Below are 25874 nucleotides of genomic sequence, written 5' to 3' on the forward strand. Positions count from 1 at the left end.
ATGACCCTCAGTTTTAAGCCTTTGTATTATGGTGTTTCAGTACAGCACTGTGATACAAATTACATGGTGCAAAGTGGCCAGGGATGGGTAGTGGAGAATACCCTCTAGAACTCTCTAAAGGCAGCAATCTGGCAGAGGCATCTCTGCCACCTTCTGTATACGGTGACCAGATGTCCTGATTTTATAGGGACAGTCCTGATTTTGGGGTCTTTTTCTTATATAGACTCCTATTACCCCCTACCCCATGTCCTGATTTTTCACATTTGCTGTCTGGTCACCCTACCTTCTGTACCAGCTGCCCACTCCAAGCATGGGGAGGGGCAGTAGTCCTAGAGGAATGTGGCATATCAGGAGTATTCTGGGAGGTGGCACAGGGCAAGCCAGAGGGGGGATGTGGTAGAGCATCGGTCCTGAGGGATGTTACACCAGTGGTGTAAATTAGGCCTGGGTCTGTGCGGCCCTAAGTTGTGCTGAGGCCAGGAGCTGTGAATCGGCGAATCAGAGATTCAAGCCCCGTATGTCCAAAGAGGAGTATGAGCTGTGTTTCTTGTGGAAGTATGCCTTGATAGGCCACATAGTGATTATGGAAAGTGTTTGCTGAAGTGTAGTTATATAGATTGTGGCCTCCTCCAAACTACACTTTGTTCAACAATGGTTTGGAGAGCGACACTCTACTGTGTGGCTTTGAAACTGGGAACCACTTCACAAAAAATATTATTAGGATCCAGTGTCGTCATAGCAGCACTCACTAGCACACTGAATTTAAAGGTCTGGAGCTCTTCCCATTATAATCCCTTTTCAAAGGGGTTCCTCTCTCAGCTATTTTAAGTCACATTGTGGCTGAATCTTGCTATATAAATTTTCACCCCAAGAGCAGATTTCCCCCACCTTTTTAAAAGGGCTTATATCAGTTATTCTTATTTTATAAACCGAGGACAATGTTCATCCCTAGGGTAACTCCTCTGGCTTCACTGGAGTCGCACCAACTTTGCTTTTTGGCACCAAGAAGAATCTCAAACAATATCCAAGGTGGTTCCAAATGCTTTTTGTGAACAGCGATAGCATTTAAAAAAATCTTAATTTAATTTTTAAAAGAAAAATTGGCAGCCTGTGTCTGGACTAATGCTTTTAGGTATTTTATACATTTTAAATGTCATTATGCAAGTATAATTATACTCTTTTCTACCTACTATGTGATAGAGCACTGTATAATAGATCACTGTATAAACTAACTGTATAATCCATAGTAAAGGTAACAGGGGCTATACTGCACCTTCAGCAGCTTGAAGAGGGGCATTGTAGGTCAAGGAGTCACAATTGTCCTCCCCCCCCGCTCGAATTACATTACTTACCGGAGCGGAGTGAATCATAATTTATCTGATGAATTTCACCTCTTTTTTTTGGTATTCAAGAATGTTCACAAACAGATCATGATATTTTTGAATCAATTATTCAAAATCAATATCCTGTTTTGTGAAGGTTGGTTATTCCAGTTTATCATCTGGAATCTGCCACTTGAGCTGTGTTGTTTAATTGTGAGTGGTCATGGTAGTCACATGATATCTCCCCCCCCCCCCCCCAGTTTTCTCAATGGATGAGTGTAATTCCCATAGCCAAGCTTCTGACGTGAGTGCTTGTGACACGTGGAAACTACAGTGACATAGGCCATGGAAGATCCTAGATAGGAAAATTAAATTAACGTAGTTTCTATGAGTTTACAAGAGTGAGAGCTTAAAATTTACCCATGTGCTTAATACAGCTCTATTATTCCTGGAAGATTAACAAAAAAGAGGCTCAAACATGAGTGTTTCAAACTTCTAAATTGTGTAAAATGTTCAACAGTGTCCATCCAAATCTTACTTTTTTTTTTGTCTTCTAAAGAAATATGTTGTTACAGAATAAGGCCTCTCTCCTGCAAAGAGAACCACATGGGAGGACCCCTGTGCCTGTTGACTTCATTTGGACTTTGCATGATTATAATCTCCCAAACTGGTAAAGAGGAAGAAAATGGCTGCTGTGCAGTTGAGAACGAAGGCTAATGTCATTGGGGGTTTATTCACAAGAGTGTTATATGTAAGACACAGGAGGTAATTCTCCTGCTCTATTCAGCAATGGTGAGGTCTCAGCTGGAGCACTGTATCAAATTCTGGGGGTGCCACATTTTAGGAAGGATGTGGACAAATTGGAGAAAATCAAGAGAAGAGCAACACGAATGACAAAAGGTTTAGAAAACCTGATCTGTGAGGGAAGGTTTAAAACAACAACAACAAAAAATCCCAACCAAAACTGGCCATGTTTAGTCTTGAGAAAGAAGACTGAGGTGGGAAACTGCTAGCCATCTTCAAATATGTTAAGGGTTGTTATAAAGAGAACAGTGATCAATTGTTCTCCATGTTCTCTGAAGGTAGAGCAAGAAGTAATGGACTTAATCTGCAGCAAGGGAAATTTAAGTTAGATATTAGGAAAACCTTTTTAATGATAAGAGTAGTTAAGCTCAGGAATAGGCTTCCAAAAGAGGTTGTGGAATCCCCATCACCAGAGGCTTTTAAGAACGGGTTGGACAAACCGCTATCAGGGATGGCCTAGGTTTACTTGACCCTGCCTCAGCACAGGGGGCTGGACTGGGTGACCATTCAAGGTCCCTTCTAGCTCTACCTTTCTATGATTCTCTAATTGGTATTTAGGATGAGGTCCAATAAAGAGCTGAACACCTCTTGCACCTTGACTTCACCCAGCACCTCATAGAAAGTACTGAGCACTCACACTTCGGTCCTGAGGTCCTAAGACCAATGTTTTCAAACTTAGGTGCTAAAATTAGGCTCCTAAATGCATATGTAAGTAAATTAAAGTGGCCCAATTACCAAGAGGTGCTGGACATCTGGCAGCACCATTGACCATTTTGAACTATACATAGTTTAGTCTAAAAATTACTGAATGGACATATTAGTCTCCTATCTAGAAGAAAAATATATAATTCTAATAGCATATTTTCTCTGGATGGCTTGTCAGAAATTCTTAGAATGGTTTTGATATTTCTTTGTTTATTTGAAAGCCTAAGCCAAAATAAATAGATAAAAAAAATCCATCACCTTAAAGGAATGACTCCTAAAATACATGGAGAATTCAGTTCCTTTATTAAGACATAATTATTAGACTTGTACAAGCAATAACTTTTCTTGGCTTCTTCATATCTTGTTAGAAATAGTCTGGAACAGTTTGCGCCTGGAGGCATGTTGATTAAAACTATCTTACATTATTCCCTTGTAAAAATAGGATCTCTGTCTGAATTTGGGCTTACAGCAGAGTCTCAGCTGGAATCTCAGCTGGTCCTTTTCCTTCCATTTTAAGCTGACAATACTGATTGCTTTTGTTTTCTTTTCTAGCCATGATACAGATCTTCTTACATGACTATAGAAATGAAAACTAAAGGGAAAAAATCAGGACAAGGTTCACTTATTTCCTTGGGCCTGATCCTGCTTCCTCCTTTGAAGTTGGGGGCGGAAGAGGGGGCGGAATTTTGTCACTGACACCATCAGGCATAGGAGCAGGTTCTTTGTGATCAAATGGAGTCTGACTTGTATATAATTTGCCTCATGTCCAAAGTCTGAAAGCACTTGACAAGCAACAAATATATAAATTATAGACCACATAGGGGTTGGTACTATTCATGTGCTAATGATGCCATATGATAAATTGCATGTATCCTCCATGTTAGAGAGGGTGACTAGTTTAACAATAGTAACTGGATGAAAAATTCTATTCTTCGGCGGTGTATTCATGGCTCCCATTGATATTTCTGGGAGCCGTGTGCAACAAAGGATAGATTTTGACACTATGATAGTAGTAGATTTGTGATGAAGGTTTTAACACTAGAAAGTTGTACCAGTATAGTTAAAGCAATACAACTCACTTAGTGGGGAAGCAGGTAGATCGGTATAAAGGTTCTTTACTCCTGTATAGGGGAAAAAGAAGAACTTTATCAGTTTAACTGTGGTCACACTAGGGCTTGTACAGGTATAACTATATATCAGTAAAAACTATCACTTTCCTAACTGACACGGTCGGTTATATTGGTACACTTGTCAAGTGTAGACCAGGTCTTTGTGACTTGGTAGATATAATAGGCCTTTGGCAGTGTAGATCGACATAGCTCTCTTGACTCCTGTGCAGCTATACAGATTTATATCAACTGAGAATCTGGCCCGTGATGTATGAAGGAAGAACATAAAGTATGATATGAAAAATAAGATGGCAAAATGTAAATAAACCATTTCTGAGCTGGTATTAAAAGTTTGTGGCACACTCAGTGGAAACAAGTTGCTTACTCTCTGCAAGGTGTCTTATTCAAAGGTTAGAATTCATAGCAAGAAAGTAGAATAATTTTACATAATCAGAATGTGAAGTCTTCCCAGCCTGGGGTAGAATGGAGTCTTCTGAACCTGGGGGCTTTAGTCCATCCTTCTCAAAGCTATTTCTTCCTTCCGATAGTCCTCCCCAGAGCACCTGTGCAAGGGGTTTTTTGGCTGGAGTTAACCCTTTGTTCACCAGAGACTAGGTAGTGCATCTGTAACCTGTTACAATGCTTGTGATTTTAGATGCAACCTGTTATAGGCATCAAGATCTCTAAGTACTACATTTATTTACTCACATTTTTATTATGTTTGTATTATTTATATATTCCACATATATTGAACAGTATGTGGGTGGTTGCTGAGAGGGAAATCTGTATAATTAATAGGAAAATAAAACAATTTTCTGTCTTAAGCAGACCCTGTACTGTGTGCATCTTTACTGTTGTTCCCACTGAAATCAATATTGATTGACATTCCCACTGTCTTCTGTAGGAGAAGAATCAGCCTCTTCATATGGAATACAAAGGTGAGAGGAAATTGTAAAGTTATATAAACCTTAATATTTCTCAGCAACATTAGTCTTAGAAGATAAGCTCAGATCAAAACCCCAGATTCAAACATCCCCAAACTTTAGGAGAGTTTGAATCTAGATCCAAACTTCACAGCTCAGACCTACCTCTGATTAATACTGTTTTATATTTTCAAAGATCTCATGTGTGGGGTTTTTTTTTTGTTTTTTGTTCTTTGTTTTTTTTGCAAGCCTGTGTTTCAGATTTCTGGGCTCCGGGCCTGATAGTGAGGCAGGACTTACTCATTTAGATTTTATTACTGTACATGCCAACAACACTATTCATTGAAAACAAATATTTCAATGGGAAACACCACAACTTAGCAAAGTTCTTCCTTCAGAAATCAGTAGCATGTTCATATTTTTCAACCAATTCTGTTTATGATCAGGGGTGGGGAGGGGGGACCTTTTTGTATGTGGGAGGCTAGGATTCAACCCAAGATAACTAACTCGGGTTCAGTTTCTCCATTTCAATCAATCTGATAGATTTCAAAAATCTTTAAAGCTTCCCATTTACTTAATGAACAGAAAACACTGACTTCATCTCCAACTTCAAAGTAATGAGCTCTGGAAATGTCAAATTATCATATGTTGTTAATTCACTATTAATGATCTGATTTCCAGCAGTCAGCTGGTTTGAGTTGAAGCATTATTACATTTCCATGTCTAGAAAGTGTTATGCACAGTGATTTTAAAAATGTAAAATAAATACAGAAGTTTTAAGAATGTTGTATCCTTTGCACCTCCTTTTTAATTTGTAAACCTAATACTTGAAAAGGAAAAAGGTCCTGATCCCACCAAAATTTGCACTCACTGTAATATCTTGTGGGAGTAAATTGAGGCATTTGCATACATAGATGTGGAGTTAATGCTCTTTTGTTAGCCTTGTTGCTGCAGCAGTCTTCACACTCAGCCTGGAAAAGCATGGCCTTAAAGGGACATTCTTAGCCACTTGCCTAGGCCTTTCTCTTACAATAGGACTTGACTCACGTGAGCAGGGACGACTGAATTAGAAAAGGTTTTACAAGATTAGGACCAAACAAGGATGCTAACAAAGAGTAAAGCAGGCCCAAGGGTCTGATCGTTCTTCCTACTTCTTTAATTTGGCAAGACTGAGGGAATGAAAGACAATCTGAAAACTGCTCCAAGAGATACATTGTTCTCTAATCCCTGCATGTTAAAAATCCCTTACAAGGGATGAATAACAAGACTTTGGTACTTACTGGAAATACATGAATAACTGAATATAAATGTAAATACATTTATAGTTTTTTGGTCATCAGTGCAATTCAGAAGTGGCACCTCAGTAAATTCCATTCCACTATCTTCCATTAATTAGTATGGTATTTTCTAATTCCAAGTGAAATTTATTACTGGAGTGAACAAAATGTTGGAAACACTACACCCAAATGTGTTTCACAGTCAACTGTAATAGAAAATCATGTCTAATTGCTGTTTAAGACATGCTTAGTCTTTAGTGCCACACACAGTCAAAATATGTCACACTGTACATGGAAGTGTCATATGCAGCCTTTTTCCTGTTGTAGTCAGTAATGCAATACAACCTAGAGTGACCATATTTTCCCAAAGGGAAAATAGGACCCGGCACAGGACCAGCCTGTGGCCTCTCCCCCCCCAGTCCTTTCTGCCTCCAGGGGCTGGCCCAAGGCCCTCCTCTCTGCCCCGGTTATGGGGCCAGTACAAGCCCCCCATGCCACCCGCCCTTGGCCAGCACGAGGCCCCTCTCTACCCCCTGCATGCAGGGACGGCCCAAGGTCCCCTGCTGTGCACCCTTGTGGGGCTGGACTGGCCTGAGCCACTCTCCTGAGCCCCCTCTCATACAGAGGGCTGGTGTTGCCACTAGCTCCTTTGCCCCACTAGAGGTCCCACCCCACTCTTTTGACAAAACTGTGCATTTGTCCCGTTGATGATCCATTGGTAAGAGGAAACGGGACAAATGCACAAGTTTTGCCAAAAAAGTTGGGACGTCTGGGACAGGGCTTAAAAAAGGGACTCTCCCGGCCAAAACGGTACGTATGGTCACCCTAAATACAACCCAAGCACTGTCTCCAATGCACACCTCAGCTATTCTGTATCATCCAATGGGAGGTGAAGGGGTTCCTGGGATGATTAGGAGAAAAAGAATCCTCCTCTCCTTGGCTGTGGAATCGCCACTCCATGATTGCTGCTCTACTTCCAGGGCTGGAACCTACTGGCTCTGCGCTATATTTGCATCTCCTACATTGGGAAAATTGGCAATTTAAAAATCATAACAAGTTGCAACATGGATACTGAGAGCCAATGCCATGGGCCAAATTCAACCCTTATGAAAGTAGGTGCAACTCCATTGAAGTCAATGCAGTTCATGCCCTGGCTGAGTTTAGCTTTGACTCAGTAACAGGAGCACTATGTTGAATTGGCCTAATCTTAGTAAGAAATCTAGATTAGCCTCTGAATTCAGAATAAACTATAATCTAAGGATTTCTTTATCAAGAATGTCCTGCAATCTAAGGATCAGTCCAGCATACAGTGAATTAAGTAACAGGATCCTATTTATCAAAGATGAAAATGGTTGTTTTTTAGACAACTATATCCAATGCCTGCAAAAACAGGCTAGTCCCCAAAAGGCAAAACCCAGTGGCTTCAGTAAGAACAGGAACCTCATCTGAGCCAAGGGTATGAGGAGATATCTCTAAATTAGCAAAGGGACAAATTGAACTTACACAGCTTTAAACAATGATGAGGACCCCTGACAAACGTCCTGGAGAGATAGGTACATCCTGGTTCCAGTGGGATCAAAAATACCAATAGAACAGCCCCACTTGGGATATATTGGTACCTGAACTTTCAGTCTTGGAGGAAACCAAAACTTTCTGAACCTGCAGAAAGGGATGGGTTTAGGGTGACATTTTATTTCAGTTCTTATTTTCTCCAAACCATTTTGCCTGTCTCTGCTTATTAATCTCTTATGTTTGCCATGCTCCTCCTTTTTTGCTGTTATCTGATTCATTAACAAGCTGAGCAGGAGTATTGTTTGATCTGGTACCCTCTCTAGCTGGGTCTCTTTTCTCTGCATTTTCAGGCTCTGTCCATAAATAGTGGCATTTTTTTAACTTGATGTGCATTTGACTGGCTCTCTTGGCAGGAAGAGAACCTCGCCAGATGCCTTTGAAAAGTATGTCCTGGTTTTCTTTCTGCAGCTTATAATGTCTGTGTTCTGCTGGCCTGGTGCCATCTGCTGCTGCTATGACACTTCAAGGGGAAGTGAGTGCTAGTTAAATGTTTTGACAATCATGTAAAGCCCTTAGCTTCACCTCTCTTTCTCTGATACTGTGATGAGGCACACTTGTCCTGCTCCTTCTTTTCTCCTCTCACCAACCTTTGACTCACCCAGCTAACACATACTGATTTTGCATCAGCATTATGTTTTGTAAGAGCAATTCACTGTGACTTCACATCAAAGTTCTTAGTTCCTCATATTTAAATACTCTTGTCTCATCTTACTAGTAGGCTCAACATGATGATAGGAAAGATGATGTAGCAGTTAGGGGCCTAACGTAGGACTTGGGAGACCTGGGGTGAATTCCCTGCCAGGGCCGACTCCAGGCACCAGCAAAAGAAGCAGGTGCCTGGGGCGGCCAATAGAAAGGGGCAGCACTCCGTCCGTTGTTGGGGCGGCGGCGGCGGCAGCTCAATTGGCCTGCTTCAGTCTTCAGTGGCAATTTGGCGGCGGGTCCTTCACTCCCGGTCTTCCTCTTCAGCAGCACTTTGGTGGCAGTTCAATCGGGTTTTTCTTTCTTTTTTCTTTTTTTTTTCCCCCCGCCGCTTGGGGCGGCAAAAAAGCTGGAGCCGGCCCTGTTCCCTCCTTTACCATAGACTGACTGTGTGACTTTGGGCAAGTCACTTAGCTTCTTTGTTCCTCAGTCCTCCATGTGTAAAATGTGGATAATAGTACTTTCCTACCTTACAGGGTTGTTGTGATCATATATACATCAAAGTTCAGGTGCTCAGATGATGAGGACCACATAAGTACTATGGATAGTCTGTAGTTAAGGGCTGGAGCAAAGTGTCAGGATTGCTATAGTTTGGGGACTAATATCTTGGCTAGGAGAGAGAACCTGTATGGCCTAAAGGAATGCACAGGGGTAGGGGTGGCAGTGGCCAAGAATGCCTAAGTTCGTACCTTGTATGTGCCACTGCTGCTCAGTGTGCCCGTGGGCAACACTCTTCACCTCTCTGCCTTGTTTTCCTCCTCTGTAAAATGGAGGTGAAAAGACAAAGAGCTCACTGCTTCAACTCTCATCCACTCAGTGATAGGTCAATATGTCTGCCCATGTTGATCAGGGTTGTAGAACTGAGGCCTGGCCTGGTTAACAGGCAGGAATAGAATTTTCAGCTAACTCTCCCATGCTTCGGTCTTCGCACTGCTAACATGATTAAAAAGCAGCAAAAATGATTTTTGATACGCAGGACAGCAGATGTGATCTGAACACATCCAGAGTTAGAGGATCTGTTGAGTGAGAGAGTGCCATTTATACGCAGTTGCTTTTATTATTTTAGCGCTGTTTGCCTGCATGTATATTTGTCTGGAAACACATCCAGAAGAGTATCTATTAAAAGGATTTGATTTATTTCCGTTGTTTCTCGAGGAAAGTTATACATTTTCTAGTTTCATTCAACTGTACCAATTACTCTAAACTGACTCCTCCACAATGCCCTTAGAGATTTTACCAAGAATATCCCAAATCTCCTTTTAAGCAGGTTTTCCCGCTGCTGCAAAGGTACACGCACAGCACCTGACTTGCTCTTGTCACATCTCCGTTTATTTCATGACACAGTGAGCTTTCATAGTTGATTGTTTTTGAGTGTCAGGATGTTGTTGAAAGATTATTGCAAGCACAAGCTGCTGATCTCACAAAGCAGCAGTGTAGATGGGTTTTCTCTTTTTTTGCAGTTGAATCTACTGCGGTCTCTCTTTTTAAAATTTTTTTTTAATTGCAGATCACAATACAGTGAAGCATAAGACCATTCACCCATGCTTGGGCGTAAGTCATCATTAGCGTACTGGTGCCTGCCAAACATTGCCCCCCTCACTTACGTGTTGGCACATAATTAACATTCATGTGCTAACAGGTGCTGGAATAATTTGTATAGTGGGGGTGCTGAGAGTAACTGAACCAAACTGAAAACCCTGAATATAGCCAGGGGTTGTGACAGCACCCCCAGCACCCTTAGGTCCAGCACCTATGTGTGCTAAGAGTCTGTTGCTGACTCAGCCTTCTGCTGTAGGATTGCTGTGTAATGTGTTTCCAGGGAATGTGATCTAATAATACATTGCAACCTAACTTTGCTATATGGACTCTTTATTAGACTCTAAATTAAAGTAGCAATAAACAGTGTGATATTCTGCTAACTAGTCATTTGGAATGTTTGTGGCTACTAATTGTCCAAAGTGCCAATAATCAATTAACTATGACATTAGGATTCATCATAATCTCAGTAATAATGATCCATAAGATATACTTAAATAACGACAATAATTTCCCCTCAACTGTCTATTTCAGTGCACCACAAACCATTTACTGAATTCATTTGAACAGAAGATGGTGCTTGTATTTTACTGCTGTTAATTATTTAGTTTTAAAGTTGAGGATTTTATAGGGAGTTGAAAATTCTTTCTTTCTTTCATGGGATAGAGTGTACAATACTGGTTGCCAGTAAGTGTTTCTGAGAAGCCAGAAACAGGAACTTTCTAGCTGTTCTCATTTTCTGTTTCTGTTCAGGTTGTTGTTATCAGCCAACTTCCAAAAGGTGCTGTGCAGCTACATTTCCTATTAACTTCAATGGGAGTTGCAGCTGCTTAGTATTTCTCAGGGTTAGGTCCATTAGCAATAGTTTATTTATAGTAGCTGAATGCAGTAGTTGCATTAATAGTGCCCCCTTGTTGTGTGAAGAGATGAGACCCAGCTATAACATCTGGATGTGGAGTTAGACTTCCCAAAGCTCTAGGCATGCACAGATCCAGGGGTTTAGACATGGTGAATCTTGTGAAAGCTCCAAGATTGACAGCACTAGAGAAAAAACAGAGTAAGGAGAACAGTGCTACAAGCTCTCCCTGCACTGTCGTGCCAATGAACTAGCCACGCTGAGGTGCAGGGGGAAGGAGCAGGGCTGTCTTGACCAAGCTGAGGTTCTCTCATCCATTCTGCCTGCACCTGATAGGGTGACTCGGAGGAGTCTATGGACAGTACTCAGCAGTGATCCTTGCTGCTGTGGTCCTCTCCAGGGTGGGCTGCTGGACCATCATCAAGCATGTTACCAAGGCCCCTGGGTAGCACTCAAGAGGCTGTTAGATAACTTTTCTCTCTGGTTGCTATATGTGTGCACTGGGAGGGGTGGGTGAGCAGAGGCTCCTGCACCTTTCTGCCAGTCATTTCTGCAGACTCCTGCAGGACAAGGCAGGAGTTTGCCTATAGACATCAATTGTGAAGTTGCATTTTGACCATTATTATTATTATTATTTATTACAGTATTAGTCACGACAGATTAGCTACTCGGCAGACTGGCTGCTTTATAGTAGTGAATGAAACTTTTTGCCAGTAGCCACAAATTCCTTAATCTTTAACTGTCTACTGAGAAAAAGCTAAATTGAAAGGTTAGAGGATTCCTGATTCCACTTCCTTTCAATAGAAAGGGGGTGAGATTCTCAGCTGGTGAAAATCAGCCTAGTTCCATTGATGCCAATGGAGCGACATCAATTTACACCAGCTGAGGATCTGGCCCTGAAAATTAAAAACCGGCAGCGCTTCAAGGACTGTAGAAGCTACTGGAACTCGTGGTTTCAATCGCAAATGACATTTAAAAGTGCTCGGTCTGACTTTGCAGACAGCGCTGCATAATAAAATTTGATGTTGAATCTCATTGAGTACAGTTGTGATGTGAATTTGTATGATCCTTCCAGGCTAATGTCTATCCTAAATGGTAATAAGTGTAAGTTGCTGTAGTGAATTAGAAAATGATGGTGCTTCCACATATTGTTGAGTAGTAGTGATTCTGTAACATAATGCAATTCCTCATGTGGACGTCTTAATATAAAAATTTACTTAGTTACTAAAGAAAAATCTTTGTATTATCCAGTCAACCTTTGTTGTTGGGAAATTAGCATGCCACTATGACTTTTTATGGATAATTCTGACTGAAATATGCCTCTGGCCTTGCAATCCACACACTGTGGGACCAAAACCTCAGCTGGGGAAATCAACATAACTCACTGAAGTCAATGGAGCCATGTTGATTTATACCAGCAGAGGATCTGGCCCTGGTTGCATGAAACTGTCCTGGGGAGAAAACCTTCGGGGGGTTCTTACTGCAAACATTATGTTGGGAATTATTAGTGACTGTAATGGGGGTTGTGCAGTTGACATTTCATGCAATGCTTTGTATTAAGAACTGAATGATAGTGAGGATCATGCAGTCCTCGTGTTCTGCCTCCCTGATGTTTGAAGTAGGGAAGTGGATGAACATAGGCTCCAAGCAGGAAGACAAGAGCACACCGTTGAACAGGCTGATTTGTTTAGCAGGCAGTGCTGGCCTTTTACTATCTTCAGATGCCATCAAAGGCTAACATAGATTTACACTCTTTGATTTCCCCCATTATGTCAGGTGTCATCTGGGCTTTTTTATTGATGGCTGATCTGAAATTTAAATGCTACGAGATGCTTGAGAGTTCACAGGTTCCTTAATGAACAGCAGCTTTTCTTTCTCATTGGACAGGCTACTACACAGCAACGGAGCACCTTGGCCTGTTCCGCCTTTTCATTTTGCGAAGCACAAAGCGAATTGGGTGATCCAAGTAATAATTATTAGCAGAGATGTCATCACATGATATAGACATGCCAATCTCTTTGTTTATGCCTCCTTCAGTTACTTTGCTATTAATACAAGATCACATTTGAGTGATGGAGTAAAAACAACACACTTGGGACCTTCATGTACCAAGGTGAGGATGCTTAATTCATATCTTCCTATCTACTCCATACTTAGAGGCATCTGTTCTGGACCAAACTCGTCTGTTTGCACAGAATAAATATCTATATATCATATACTATATTACAATGTAATTTTGCTTGTGACTGTGTCACCTTTGCTCTTTACAGAGCATGGTGTATGCGTCAATGAGTTCTTTGATGGCTGCTGAGTCTGATGTGCCAGGCAGCTCTGCACAGTCCCGTCTCTAAGCAGGGCACACCCATGTACTAGCAATGCTCTGAATCCGAACAGCAGATGCTTTCCTTCTTTGCTTGTACATTAACACTAAACAAGCAAGCAAACCTATTTGCAAGGTACTGTATATGATCTCCGCTGTTTTAAATGGTATCATGTTGAAACTTGGCATACAAATTGCCAGCTTGGATCAACATTAAAAATACCGTGTTGATCCATAAAGCCATGTTTGATGTACTGTCTGGGGATGGACACAAACTTTTTAACTTTTGAGTTTCGGATCTTTCTTTCTTTTTTTTTTTTTTTTTTTTTTGCCAAGTTCCAAAGAGATATGTTTTTAGAAAGTGGTATTTGGCAATAATTTTTTTTTAATATGGCATGAGCAATGTGTTTTATGAACAGTTTCTTTCTATGCAGTATTATGTGATACTTAGTGAGGGCTGAACCTCAGATGGCTTGGCTGTCTGCGTAGGCATTCAGTATTTCAAATGATTATCCAAATTGTATCTGAACTTGTTGGGTCTGCAAAATTGGCCTGGATAGTCTTGCAAGAGCAGGCTGCATCACAAGATTGTCTATAATTTCTGCTTCTGGTTCTGCTTGAGTTACTTCAGCAACAGCCTGAGATTGGCACTTCAAATGCTGTCCAGAATGTAGTAAGCCAAAGGCATGTGAAAATGAATACTAATTTCACAGTTACTGTGTTGACTGGGTCTGTGTGTAGCACATCCACAAAATGCCTCTAAAAGGAGTGGCTGCTTCCCAGATGGAAAACACCCCTGCCCTGTCTGGGGAAGTAACTGAGAGGAAGCTGAAGTGAAGTATTTCCTGGGGAGAGCGTGCAAGGAGGGGAGATGCCTCTGTACTCTCTTCTAGAAATGAACAGAGGTTGTTCTTTTGTTAAACAGAGCTAATGCCAGTGTTGTCATTCAGGGGACACTGCATAGCTGTATTAACCCACCAATAAGGAGGCTGCCAGGTCTGGTAACAATAATAATAGAGATGAGGGTTGAATATGATCAAACCTGATGTCACTTTTTTGGGTGAAGGTTCAGGTTAGTTCTTATCTGAGCCAGTTTCCCCATATTAGAAATACTGCCAAATATTTTATTTATTATGTTTCATGATGCTAAAAGTCTTGTGGAGTCCTAAATTACTATTTACATAACAGAAAATATGTGCAGTAATATTCTGTAAAATTACATAGAAAATACATAATGCTCCAGGTTCTGACCTCAGTTGCACTGGTGTAAAATCTGGGGTAACTCCACTGAAGTCAGCTTCTTTGTAGATGTGTCCACATCAAAAACCACCACCATGCTTTGCACTAAGTGCTGTCCTTATTGACAGCTGAGGAGAGAGCCTGTGAACTGAATGAGCATGAACAATGAATTGCTTTCTCACTCAAGGGGTGTCTCTTCAGTACAGCATTGAGGCATAATGCTTGTGAGGAAGCTATCTGTGCTGCATACAGAGGACATTGTTCTCCAGGACTGTCAACTGGCATCAAGAGTGTTACTCCAGATATCCACTGGTGCAAATGAGACCAGATTTTGGCCACTATTAGAATTGTCAGTTCCATGCCAATTACCTAAAACATCCATGAAACTTCACACTAAATTGTAAAGTCACTTAATGTAATTAATGATTAACATTTGCATGCACCCCCTTCCCCCTTTGGAGGGGATGATGGATAGTTCCCAAGGAAGTTTTCTCCCATTGTAAGATTTTCGAAATGAGGGAAACATTTTTCCCTCAGTCCCTATCTTGACTTTGCTGTTCCAAGGTATTATGCCTACTATATGGTAGGTAATATCATGCACTGATCTCAGATCCCAGCTGTTTCTCTAGGCACAAAGGAATGAATTCAAGATGGAGGAGCAGCTAATCATAAAGATGATAATTTAACTTTTCCTTTGAGTTATTGTATGTTTGTTTGCTTGTTCTAGACCTTCATGTTGTTTAAAGACTATCTTTGGGGGGTGGGGTGGGTGCATGTCTCCTGATAAATAGCCAGATTTATATTTGGAAGGAGACAGGGATTTCTTTCTAGAAATATTCTAGATGAAATAAATGAGTGAACTGAAAGAACCGAATTGAAAAGTTGTAATTCAGTCAAGAGACTCTCTGATGGTTAATTCAATCAAGCTGTTGTCATGCTTTGCCTTTTGCTGTTCAGTCCAGAGCCAGGTTTTGTTATATCAAATGTAAAATAATGATTTTTATTTTTTAAGTAGAGGCAGATGACTTTTTAAATTTAAAGTCCATGACTCAAGAGCAAAGAGGGTTTATATCACACTCTCTAAAGTAAGTGTATTCTAGAGAATAAGCATGATCTTGCTAAAACCCTATTTTCAAATATAGCTGAAAAATAGTTCACTTTAAATGCAGAAAGCACAATACATAATTTCATTATTTATATTTTTTGGGGTTTATGGTAGTGGTTTTGGCAGGACATCTGAAAATGCAATGTTATAGGGAAAATTAAAAACAGTGCATCAAAAATTTTGAAAGCTTTATAATGGCAGGATACAAACAATTATTCTGACTGAAAAAATAAAATTACAGTGTCAGACTGCCTGATTTGATACATCGTTGGTATGGGACATAAGATTAAGGCTCTGACCACGTTTGGTCATTAAATATCATTGGGTAATTACCAGGTAATTGTGTTCTGCTCACCGTTTCCCTGTCGCTTCAGTTGGCTAACCTGTTGTAACTAAACACTTTACTCTGTTTGCACAGTAGCCACTTGTAACTTCACTCCAACAGCTGGGCTAGAACTCTAATCACCTTGTTCCAAAAGCACAGGCCTCCATTGCTTGAACGAGAGAATCCCCATTAGGTCTTAGCAGTATAGGAGGTTGACAAATGGCTAAGCAATGTTGATTCCAGCTGGCAGATATTAACGCCACGCGTTCACGCTTGCCAGCTCATTAAATAACAGACTTGATCTCTCCTGAAACTATTACGTGTCATTGCTGATGCCATTATTAAACAATTGTTGGCAAATCCTACATCAAGAGGTGGCAACATTTTGATGGTGGCTGTTGTGATCTCTTGTACATTTTCAGCTCTCCAAAGCACCTTGATTTGCACAGCACTTCTTGAAAACAGCAATCTGTAAGCATAATAATGGGCCTCATGGTGGCTTATTCTTCATGGGTATGCAAAGGTGGAGATAATAAAGGCATAGGAGGCTTTTCCTCCCTGGTACTCCTTTTGAAGGACCAGCCATAGTTGGTATAGGAGAGGAGGCCTTGCACTAGTCTAGTGCTACTGCTGACACTAGATTCTCCAAAGACAATAGTGGGGGCTGGGATGGAGTAAGGCCCCAGCTGGCCTAGCATAGGAGAAACACATGCTGCACACTCAGAAGGGCAGCTGGATGCCAGCTCCATTTGGTGCCCCAGGGACTCTTGCTATTGCAAAGATCCTTCCCGCTACCCCTCCAACATTGTCCATATTTTAATGCTACAGTCTGGCATAACTTATTGCAGTGGTAATTTATAATGCCTTGATCCTTCTCATGACCCACTGGGATATGGCACTCATCCCAGTGCCTCAGAAAATTCACTGCTATGCCAGGCTTGCGTGCCCAAAAATACATTTTCCAAGATGCAAAGTGCCCCACTGCAGTGACCAAGGATAGATTAAAATCTAAGAGCCTGATTCACCCATCATTACACCAGTTCTCCACCTGTGAGACTCCACTAGGGTTACATTGGTGCAAAACGAATGCGACAGAGTGGTGATTCAGGCACTATCTGTATTAGTGTGCTAGAATATAAAAATAAACCAAAAGAGAATAATAAAATGAACTATAAGCATTATGTTTAATTTGTTGGTGGAACAATAAATTTCAGCAGTTAATCTTTTGTTTTGCATTACCCATGCCAGCAAGGTTCAGCATTTACTCTACTGCCACTATATTTTGTACACTGCGTCTCAGCTAATCCTGACAATGAGATTATTCCATTTTTTGCTAAGGAAGAATTGTATTTAGTTAACAATTACAGTTTAACTCTCTCTATTTCACACACAAAGATCCAAATTCTTTGTTCTCCAGTGTTCTTTGCCTATGTAGAACCTACTGTATAGCAGGCTACCAGAGAAATCTAACATATTATTCAGCTATAATTATTGCAACATTAAATTAATCAATGCTGCAGACATATAGTTTCTATTTCAGAAAGGTTGAATTCATTGTTAGTATAATATTCCTATATTTAAAAAAAAAACCCTTTTATTTAATTTCTGTATCACAGAGAGAGGAGAGAGGCTTAGTTTTAGAAACTCTCTGTAAACAAACATGGCCAAAAGAAATTGGATCCAACATTAATGCATTGGCTCCTGATTGAATTAATCTTTGTATCTGAAAATAGCTATCTACTCCAAACCAAGAACAACTATCCACATCTCTGTCAATTTGGCATGGAAGCCAGACTCCTGTGGCCATTTTTAAGTAAACCTAACAGATGGAAGGCAATGTGATGAAGTGGAGATTTTCCCTTGTTACGTTGTATGTGAGTCTTACTGTTGAGCCTATAGCAGTGTTACTGTTTTCCATGAATACCGTGTGTGCCTCTGTTTCCCTGTGTGCTGCACCAATACCTTGGTGGTGGGAATAAGGGTGTGTGACTTTGGCTGAGACCTCTGGGGCAGGTGAGGCTGCTCCAGCTGCCTGTACATATGCTATGAGCGATGCCCTTCATAACCTGACACCCAGGAGGGGGATGCAACCAGGTGATGACCAGGTGACTCTTTGCCCAGCAAGTGAGACAAAGACAAGGAGGAGGAGCAATGGGGGTGTCTGAGGTCGGGTCGCTAGACGCTGGCAATCTGCTTGGGGGGGAGTTGTAAGAGGGGGAGCCCAGGGCTTCTGGCCCAGGACTCCCCAAGATGGAGTTGGCTGAAAGTCACTGATTTCTGAGATAGCAAGCTTTGTTCTGCGCTGTGTTCCTGTCAACTAATAAACCTTCTGTTTTATCGGGTGGCTGAGAGTCACATCTGACTGTGGAGTTGGGGTGCAGGGCTCTCTGATTTCCCCAGGAGCCCTGCCCTGGCAGACTTGCTGCGGGAAGCACACGGTGTGGAAAGGGATGCTGAATGCTCCGAGATCAGACCCAGGAAGGTCAAAGCTCTTAAGCTTCTTGCCCTGGCGATAGTATTCTCAGAGAGAGGAGGCGTGTTCCCCCAGAGTCCTGACTGGCTTCATATGGAGCAGTTCTAGAGTATCGCCCGGTGACTCCGTGACAGGCAGGAATTCCAAACCCTTGGTTGGATTTGGTTCTGCTGTTGGCCTGGTTTTAATGAAAGATGATTTAGAATTGAGGGATAGAGGGACTCAAATGCATTCTGGGATCTATATTAGTTTTGAAGTTTTAAAAAAATGGGAAGAGACCCCTTGGCCATATAATCCAGTGTCCTGTCTCTGACAGTGGCTAGCAGCAGATGCTTCAGAGGAAGGAGTGAGAACCCCGGAGGAGGCAGATATAGGATAATCTGTTCCCTCATCCTGATTGCCAGTAGTTTAAAAATTAGTTTGTCCTGAAGCACAAGGTACAACATCCTTTCTGAAATTTGTAGTGATTAACTGATATGGATATTTTTGATATCCATATAAATGGATGACTTAATTCGTTTATAAGTTAATAGATAGGCTCTACAATTATCTTAAGCTTATTAGTGCATCATGTTGATCTCCCTGCAAAGATAAGACCTAGTCCCCATGTAGCAGATGGATTAGGCATTATTGGAGCTGGACAAATTATTAATTGCTAATATTTAGCCAATAAATTTTGGTATTTTTTTACTAAATTATTCACATGCTTTTGTCATTATTCAGCCACCCAGTGAGTAAGTTATTCATTTTTTGCCAACTGTCAAAATAGTTAATTTGTGAATAAATTTTCTGTTATTCATTGTCTGTTATTCTAGGTAGTAAACTGGTTCTGCATCTGAGAAGAACCAAAAGGACAAGATAAAACATCTTGGATACACTTTATCCTTTAACACCATTCAAGTCAATGGGCCCCACATCTGTTCATTTTCACCCATTTTACTTAACTATGGTTACTTCTGATTTATACCAGTGTACAAGAGATCAGAATCAGGCTCATAGTCTTTTCCCCCTCTTCATCCTAACTTCCGTGCTGTTTGTCTGCTCCCATGTCCACCCTTCTTCATCCACCCAATTTTCTCTGGCTATTAGTTTCTTCCTTGGGTTCGTGGTGAGGTGCAAGTCTTGGGCTTGTTTCTTCAACCATCTGAGAATGCACCCTTAGTTTACTAACCCATGGAGAGGCTTGTTGCTGCTAGAAGGTAACTTTGTAATTTTACAGTTCATTTAAAAAGAACTTCTGAAAGACAATTTTGTGAGGATTTATGGACTGTATCGCTCCACTTGTAAAAGTAGCTCCTCCTAAAAGGATGCTAGAAAAGAGTAAACAGGCTGGGTCATCCACATTCTGGAAATATACGCACTGCTCTCCAGTTCCTGCAAACACATGCTATAACCAAATGCCGCAGTCTGTTATTAAAGGGACACTTCCCATTTCTATGGTTATTTAATAATAATGCACTCATTAGCAAAAATAGAAATCAAGCAATATAACAATTATTCAAACAATAATCAAATTTATCTCTAAATGCAGTTTTACAATCAAAAGCCAGTTCAACCAATTACATTTATTCAGAATCCTTGCACAAGGATCTTTTCACAACTGATATATATTTGTTGTTGCTTTTTCACCACTTGTTCTCTTTGTACAGTTACTTGGACTGAATAGTCCCTCTAACACCCCTTCCTGTATTCCAGAAACTCAGTTGTCCTTTCAGAAGCAGTTAATGGCCTAACTCCCGTTTTCCACTCACTTTCTTTTATAAAAAATAGTTTGGCCTATTTACCAGCTCCCAGTTCCGTTTTTACACTAGAAAGCAGGTTGAAAATGGCTGCACATACACTGTTGCTCCAAGAGCAGCTTATCTTTAGAGGAGGAGACAGTTTAAACTGTCACTTTTTCTCCTCCAGGCCCTCAATTCTTCCTTCTTCCAAGTAAGTGACTGACTTCATCTCCCCTCCTCATAAGCGTCTTATTTGGGGACAGGCTGATACCACAAGCCTGATACAGGCCAGGGGCCCTGGAAGGCTGCTCCCAACCAATGACCAATGGTGGGATCTGGGGAGCACCACCAGGGACTAGAAATAATTGGACCCCAGGAGTGAGCGGAACTCCCTCTGGGAACAGATAGTGCCTTGGAGTGGGGGTTCTCATAGGGGGGGAAGAGACTCAAAGAGACTATGGCTAAGTAGGGTTGCCAGGCATCTGGTTTTTGACTGGAAGGCCCTGTTAAAAAGGGGTCCTGGCGATTCCGGTCAGCACCACTGACTGGGCCATTAAAAGTCCGGTCGGCAGTGCAGCGGGGCTAAGGCAGGCTCCCTGGCTGCGTGTGGCTCTCGGAAGCGGCCTGGCATATCCGGCTCCTAGGCACAGGGACAGCCACTGGGGCACTGTGAGCTGTCCCTGCCTGAACACCGGCTCCGCAGCTCCCATTGGCTGGGAACCGCAGCTGCGGGGGAGGCGTCTGCAGATGGGGGCAACGTGCAGAGCTGCCTGGCTACTCCTCCACCTAGGAGTCAGAGGGAAATGCTGGCTGCTTCCAGGAGCCACCTGAGATAAGTGCCACCCAAACGGAGTCCACGCCCCTAATCCCCTCCCACACCTCAACCCCCTACCCCAGCCCTGAGCCCCCTCCTGCACCCAAACTCCCTCCCAGAGCCTGCCCTGCATGCCAAACCCCTCAGCCCCAGCCCAGAGCACCCTCCTGCACCCCAAACCCCTCATCCCCGGTCGCACACCAGAGCCCGCACCCCCAGCCAGAGCACTCACCCCAATCCCTTGCCCCAGCCTGGAGCCCCCTCCCACACTCTGAACCCCTAATTTCTGGCCCCACCCTGGAGCCCACACACTCACCCCCTTGCGCACCCCAACACCCTGCCCAGTCTAGTGAAAATGAGCGAATGAGTGAGGGTGGGGGAGAATGAGCAATGGGGTGGGGGATGGAGGGAGTGGGGGCAGGGCCTTGGAGAAGGGGCTGGGCCAGGCAGGGCATCAGGAAGAGGCATGACAGGGGGTGGGGCAAGGGTGTTCAGTTTTCTGCAATCGGAAAGTTGGCAACCCTACGGCTAAGCCCAGGCAGAGTGTTGACCTACTACACTGGGCTACGTGCCTGCTAAGTATACTTACACATTTTTCTTGGGGACTGGATCCAGCTCCTCTTGACGTCAATGACTTGGGTAGGAGCAGGAGCAGGCCCCTCGTTCAGCTGTGTTTACCATCACACCTACGCAAACCTCCCCAACTGTCAAACAGCACAGATAATCAAAACAACACGAAATCTGTTGAATTCAAAAGCATCTGTGACAAGATCTGTCTTACTTATCGTTGTTGTTGTTGTTTCAACTGCAAAAATATCCTCTACCTCCAAACCAATTTCTGATGGTTCTGCCTATAACTGACTCCCTTCTTTCCTCTGTGTTCCTGCTTAATGTGACTTCCTTAACTAAGCCCAAGCTAGACAAATGTGCTGTGAATTCCCGTCTCTTGTGCCCTACCCGTCTGGAAGTTCAGCACTCTGCACCCAGCAGGTGTTCCTACCACAGTGACTGTAATGAAGATATATTTTTAGAATTGCAAATGAATTCAAGGGTTTCAATAGGATCATAAAGGACTCTCATTTGATCCAACAGCTGCAAAAGAAAACATAACCATATGCCGGTGTGTGAACCCCCTGCGGGAGTGTCTATACTGATCATTTTGTTAAAATCATCCGGCATTGCCAGAACAATAGCGCGGCCCCAGTCTTGGGAACAGTAGTGGAGACTGGCCACTAGTATCTTAATTACAGTGTCATATAAACTTGTGCAAAACAGGTCTGCATGAGCTGCCAGTGGCTGGCTGTGCCTGGGTGGTTGAGCGAAGTGAGGCCCTTTGCTTAACTTGATGGTATTTCTCTGTCTGGCTTTCTGTGTGTAATGTAACTGTTGAACACTGCATCCGAGGTGTGCAACTCTCTAGTCTACTAGGACTCCTGCTAGGAGCTGCTGAGGGCAGCAGAGGAAGGTTATTAATCTGCTTAGTGTAGCAAAGGGTTGTCTTTGTGTTGCTGAAGGAAAGTCCTTTGTTGCCACACTACTACTGTCGCTATACCCACCACACTAGTCTGCTTTATTATGTCTGGCAGATTTGGACACATGCAATACACTGTAGCTGAACAATTTATACAACCCCTTAAAAGACTACATACAAAGCTGAATTCAATCTCACAACAGTTTTACACCGGGATAACTCAGAATTGCTCCTGATTTAACACACACATTATTGAGAGTGGACTCTTGCTTGCTTTATGTACATAGCACACAAGCCCTTTATGAACATGTTAATCTCACCTGAGGTTTGGCTCACTATTATCTGCATTCTTCTAGGCAATTTTTTATTGTTTTTCCAGACACATACCCCATTGTAATGTATCCCACTTGATAGTGCTCAGAAAACTGGCTTTAATAAAAACCTTGCCGTCTAATATACACTTCTTCCTGGCAAAGCCACATTTATATTATTTCTCTTTTATGTGTCTTTAAAAATACCCCTCAGTGTCCTACTTTCCAATGATCTCCTATATTGGATTTTCCTTCTCGCCTCTGCCCCACTTCCCCCCACCCCTCACGCTTTACCAAGGTTGAATTCATGGAGCTATGGAACTTTGCGTTAAGTGCTTCTTTGTTCCATTCTGGCAGCCAGTGATGGCTGGGGAATAAGGAAGTCCAGGTCACATTCCCTTTCCCATGGCCATACTGCTGTCTGGAAGGAATGTTCACCAAGGTGGATTATTCCCGTGGTCAGGTAGGGCAGAAGCAGGGGCGAGGTTTTCAGAAATATCTCAGTGAATTAGGAGCACAAACTTTCAATGGGACACCTACATGTAAGTCCTTTAGGTACTATTGAAAATCCCACCCCGGTCCTCAATGAGCAGTGTCTCTTCCTTCCAAACGTAAAGCCAGCCCAGAGATATAATTGCACTACCTTTTTCTAGTTGTAGAAACTGAAGCTGGAAGACATAAAGGGTCTTTTCAAAGGCTCGGTGAAGACTGTGATGCTGTCTAAATATTTCATTTTACACCCACTCTGTCTTTGAACACTGTTGTTTTTTGAACGGGCTTGGCCATAAATACACCACCACAAGACTTTGATGCTGCAATTCTCCTTTGTCTCAAATCATAAATCCGTGTTGGAATAATCTAGCAAAATGAAACAGTGACGTGTGTCTTTGTAATATAAATAAGCTGGGTCTGCAGAGAGAGGTAGGTCAGGAGCATAAGCAGGTGTACTGCAGAATCAAAGGTACGTAATATTACTGGACCAGAGGCAATGAGTCTCTTTCTGTTAGCTGTTAACCAAATCCATCAACAGTTAACTGCTAGGATTATTAAGGGATCATACAATTTATTTTAAAACAGACTGGTTAGCAATTGGTGATATACTTACCGTTCATATATACTTATGAAGTGCTAGCCAGAATGATGCCATTTAGAAAGGAAAGGTGATCTCCATTTTGAAACAGACACGGGGAATGCATTTGAGGCCTTGTTAATAATGTTACTTATTGGCTTCATCACCACAAGCCTCCTTTTTTTTGCTGAGACCCTCTTTACAAAATAGAGGATCACGCTCCACCCCAGGGCACATGTTTCATAAGTCAGTGCTGGCACAAATCATTCTTGGAAATATTTCAATCTAACTTATTTTTATTCTATCTTGGATCAATTTTTAAAGACTAATTCTTTAACTATATATAGTAAAAGCTATTCTTGCTTGTCAGATAAACAATATTTTGTCCAAGATGCTTGCCATCAGGTTATTTTTACTACTGGGACTTTATATATAAATTTAGAACAAGTCTGGAATTAACACAACATCATTCTTTGAAATATTCAAAACTGCTTTAAAAATAGGATTTGTGTTTCACAAAACCGTATTCCATTTTGTAGCAATGCATTTCTGAATTTGCCTTATCTGTTACTTTCTCTGAAGTGTGAAAGATGGATGTATATTTCAAGGTACTCAGTTATGGAGGAAGGTTTCAAAGAATTCTAAAAAGGTTGTCTTGTAGGCAGGGAAGCCCCATGATTCTGCAGCAGTAGAATCTAGCCCTTGCCACAGAACTGTGATCCAGAATTTTAAGGCTTCTAGCACTTATGGCTGTGAAGAAAAACTTTGCAAAGAGCCTGAAACAACAGCTTTAAGGAATGTGTGATCTGCTTCATTTATCTCATTGGGGTTTTGGCTTTGAAACCTAATGATGATGATTTATTATTTGTGTTAGCATAGTGCCCCTAGTTCTGGATCAGGACCCCATTATGTTGGGTGCTGTACATATACAGAACAAGAAAATGGTGCCTGATCCAATTACAATTTAAGAATAAGAAAATAGATGGAAATAGACTTAACTGTTTAACCGACGGTCTTTTTAGCAGAAACATCCATCTAAAGTGCTTATCTCATGATCCCTAACTGCCTCGCACACCTACAGGTGTCAAAAGCCCAAAATGTCCCCATCCCATTTGCCAAAATCCCTCAAATTTCCCCTGACAGCTTCTACAATGGAAACCTGCATTTGCATTACAAAATCCAGCAGCATATGGAAAGTGAAGTTTTGGGCATCATAAAACTAAATGTAATATCAAATGAAATAATGCTAGGAATATTGTACTCGTATTATCATTTTTATATTTAATTCAATAAAACCCAATATTTGTATCTATGTGAAGTTGCAACAGAATTTCATATCTGATGCACTGGAGAGCTGTAGAATCTAGGCAGCTTGCTACAGAATTCAGGTAAAACTTGGTGCAGTGTATATGGGGCCTTAATTATATTTTAAACCCTTTACTGTGTTCCTTGATACTTTAATCTTTAAGTGAGTTCAAGTTTAGCATATACACACTGGATGCAAAGCAACTTGTCCTGGGCATTGAGTTGGCAATAGTGTCATATTATTATCCATCTCATACAGAGGAAACTGAAGTCTTTTTCTATAAGAACTTTCACAGTTTAAAGTTGCCTGTAAATACAGTTCGCGGGTAAAGCAAATCAGACCACTGGACGTGAAATAGTTTCCTACAGCTTTCTCTTAAACAAAATTAATTAAAGCCTCCTTCTATAAGTCAGGTAAGAACTCCCTCAACAAGTGAAATACATCCCAGGTGCTGGAATAGTTATTAACACCCTATCCAGTTATGTAATATACCCACTTGAATACCAAGAGTATTCTGCAAACTAATATCCCACATTAATTCCTCATGTGACTCCAGCTGAAATAGATGATGTTACACCAGTGATGAATTTGGACAAATGATTTTAACAATTGTGTATTCTGCAGTATATTAGAGAAAAACACTTTTTGCACAGGAAGCAAACTCAACCAGCAGAACAGTGGAATGTGACTTGCCTTTTTTGGGGGGAGTGGGGGGGGGAGAAGGGATTGAAAAATGGAAGAACAGAAAATTTTCTTGTTTTGAAGTGGAAAGAAGAAAGGTCTTAGGGCATTTTTTGTTCCATTCTAATTTTGAATCTAAGAACTGAGGGGAAGATGAGCTGGGTAAGGGGGAGTGCAGGAGAAGAGAATGCACACAGAAATCCAATAATCCATTTCTGATTTTAAATTCAAAA

General features: G+C 41.7%; 1 protein-coding gene across 4 annotated transcripts in view; it reads left to right on the top strand.

Moving 5' to 3' along the window:
- Positions 1 to 25874, top strand: part of LOC135984249 (uncharacterized) — a 210953-nt gene that overhangs the window by 46493 nt on the left and 138586 nt on the right. For 2 of the 4 annotated variants that reach the window (XM_065598998.1, XM_065598999.1), the window contains exons 3-4: positions 4769 to 4878; positions 12694 to 12919. The exons of the other annotated variants lie outside the window; for them this stretch is intronic. The gene's annotated coding sequence lies outside the window, so the exon portion shown is untranslated. The remainder of the gene's footprint in view (positions 1 to 4768; positions 4879 to 12693; positions 12920 to 25874) is intronic. 4 annotated transcript variants of the gene reach the window in all.

Source organism: Chrysemys picta, chromosome 6, assembly GCF_011386835.1.
Source record: "Chrysemys picta bellii isolate R12L10 chromosome 6, ASM1138683v2, whole genome shotgun sequence".
Classification (NCBI taxonomy): Eukaryota; Metazoa; Chordata; order Testudines; family Emydidae; genus Chrysemys; species Chrysemys picta.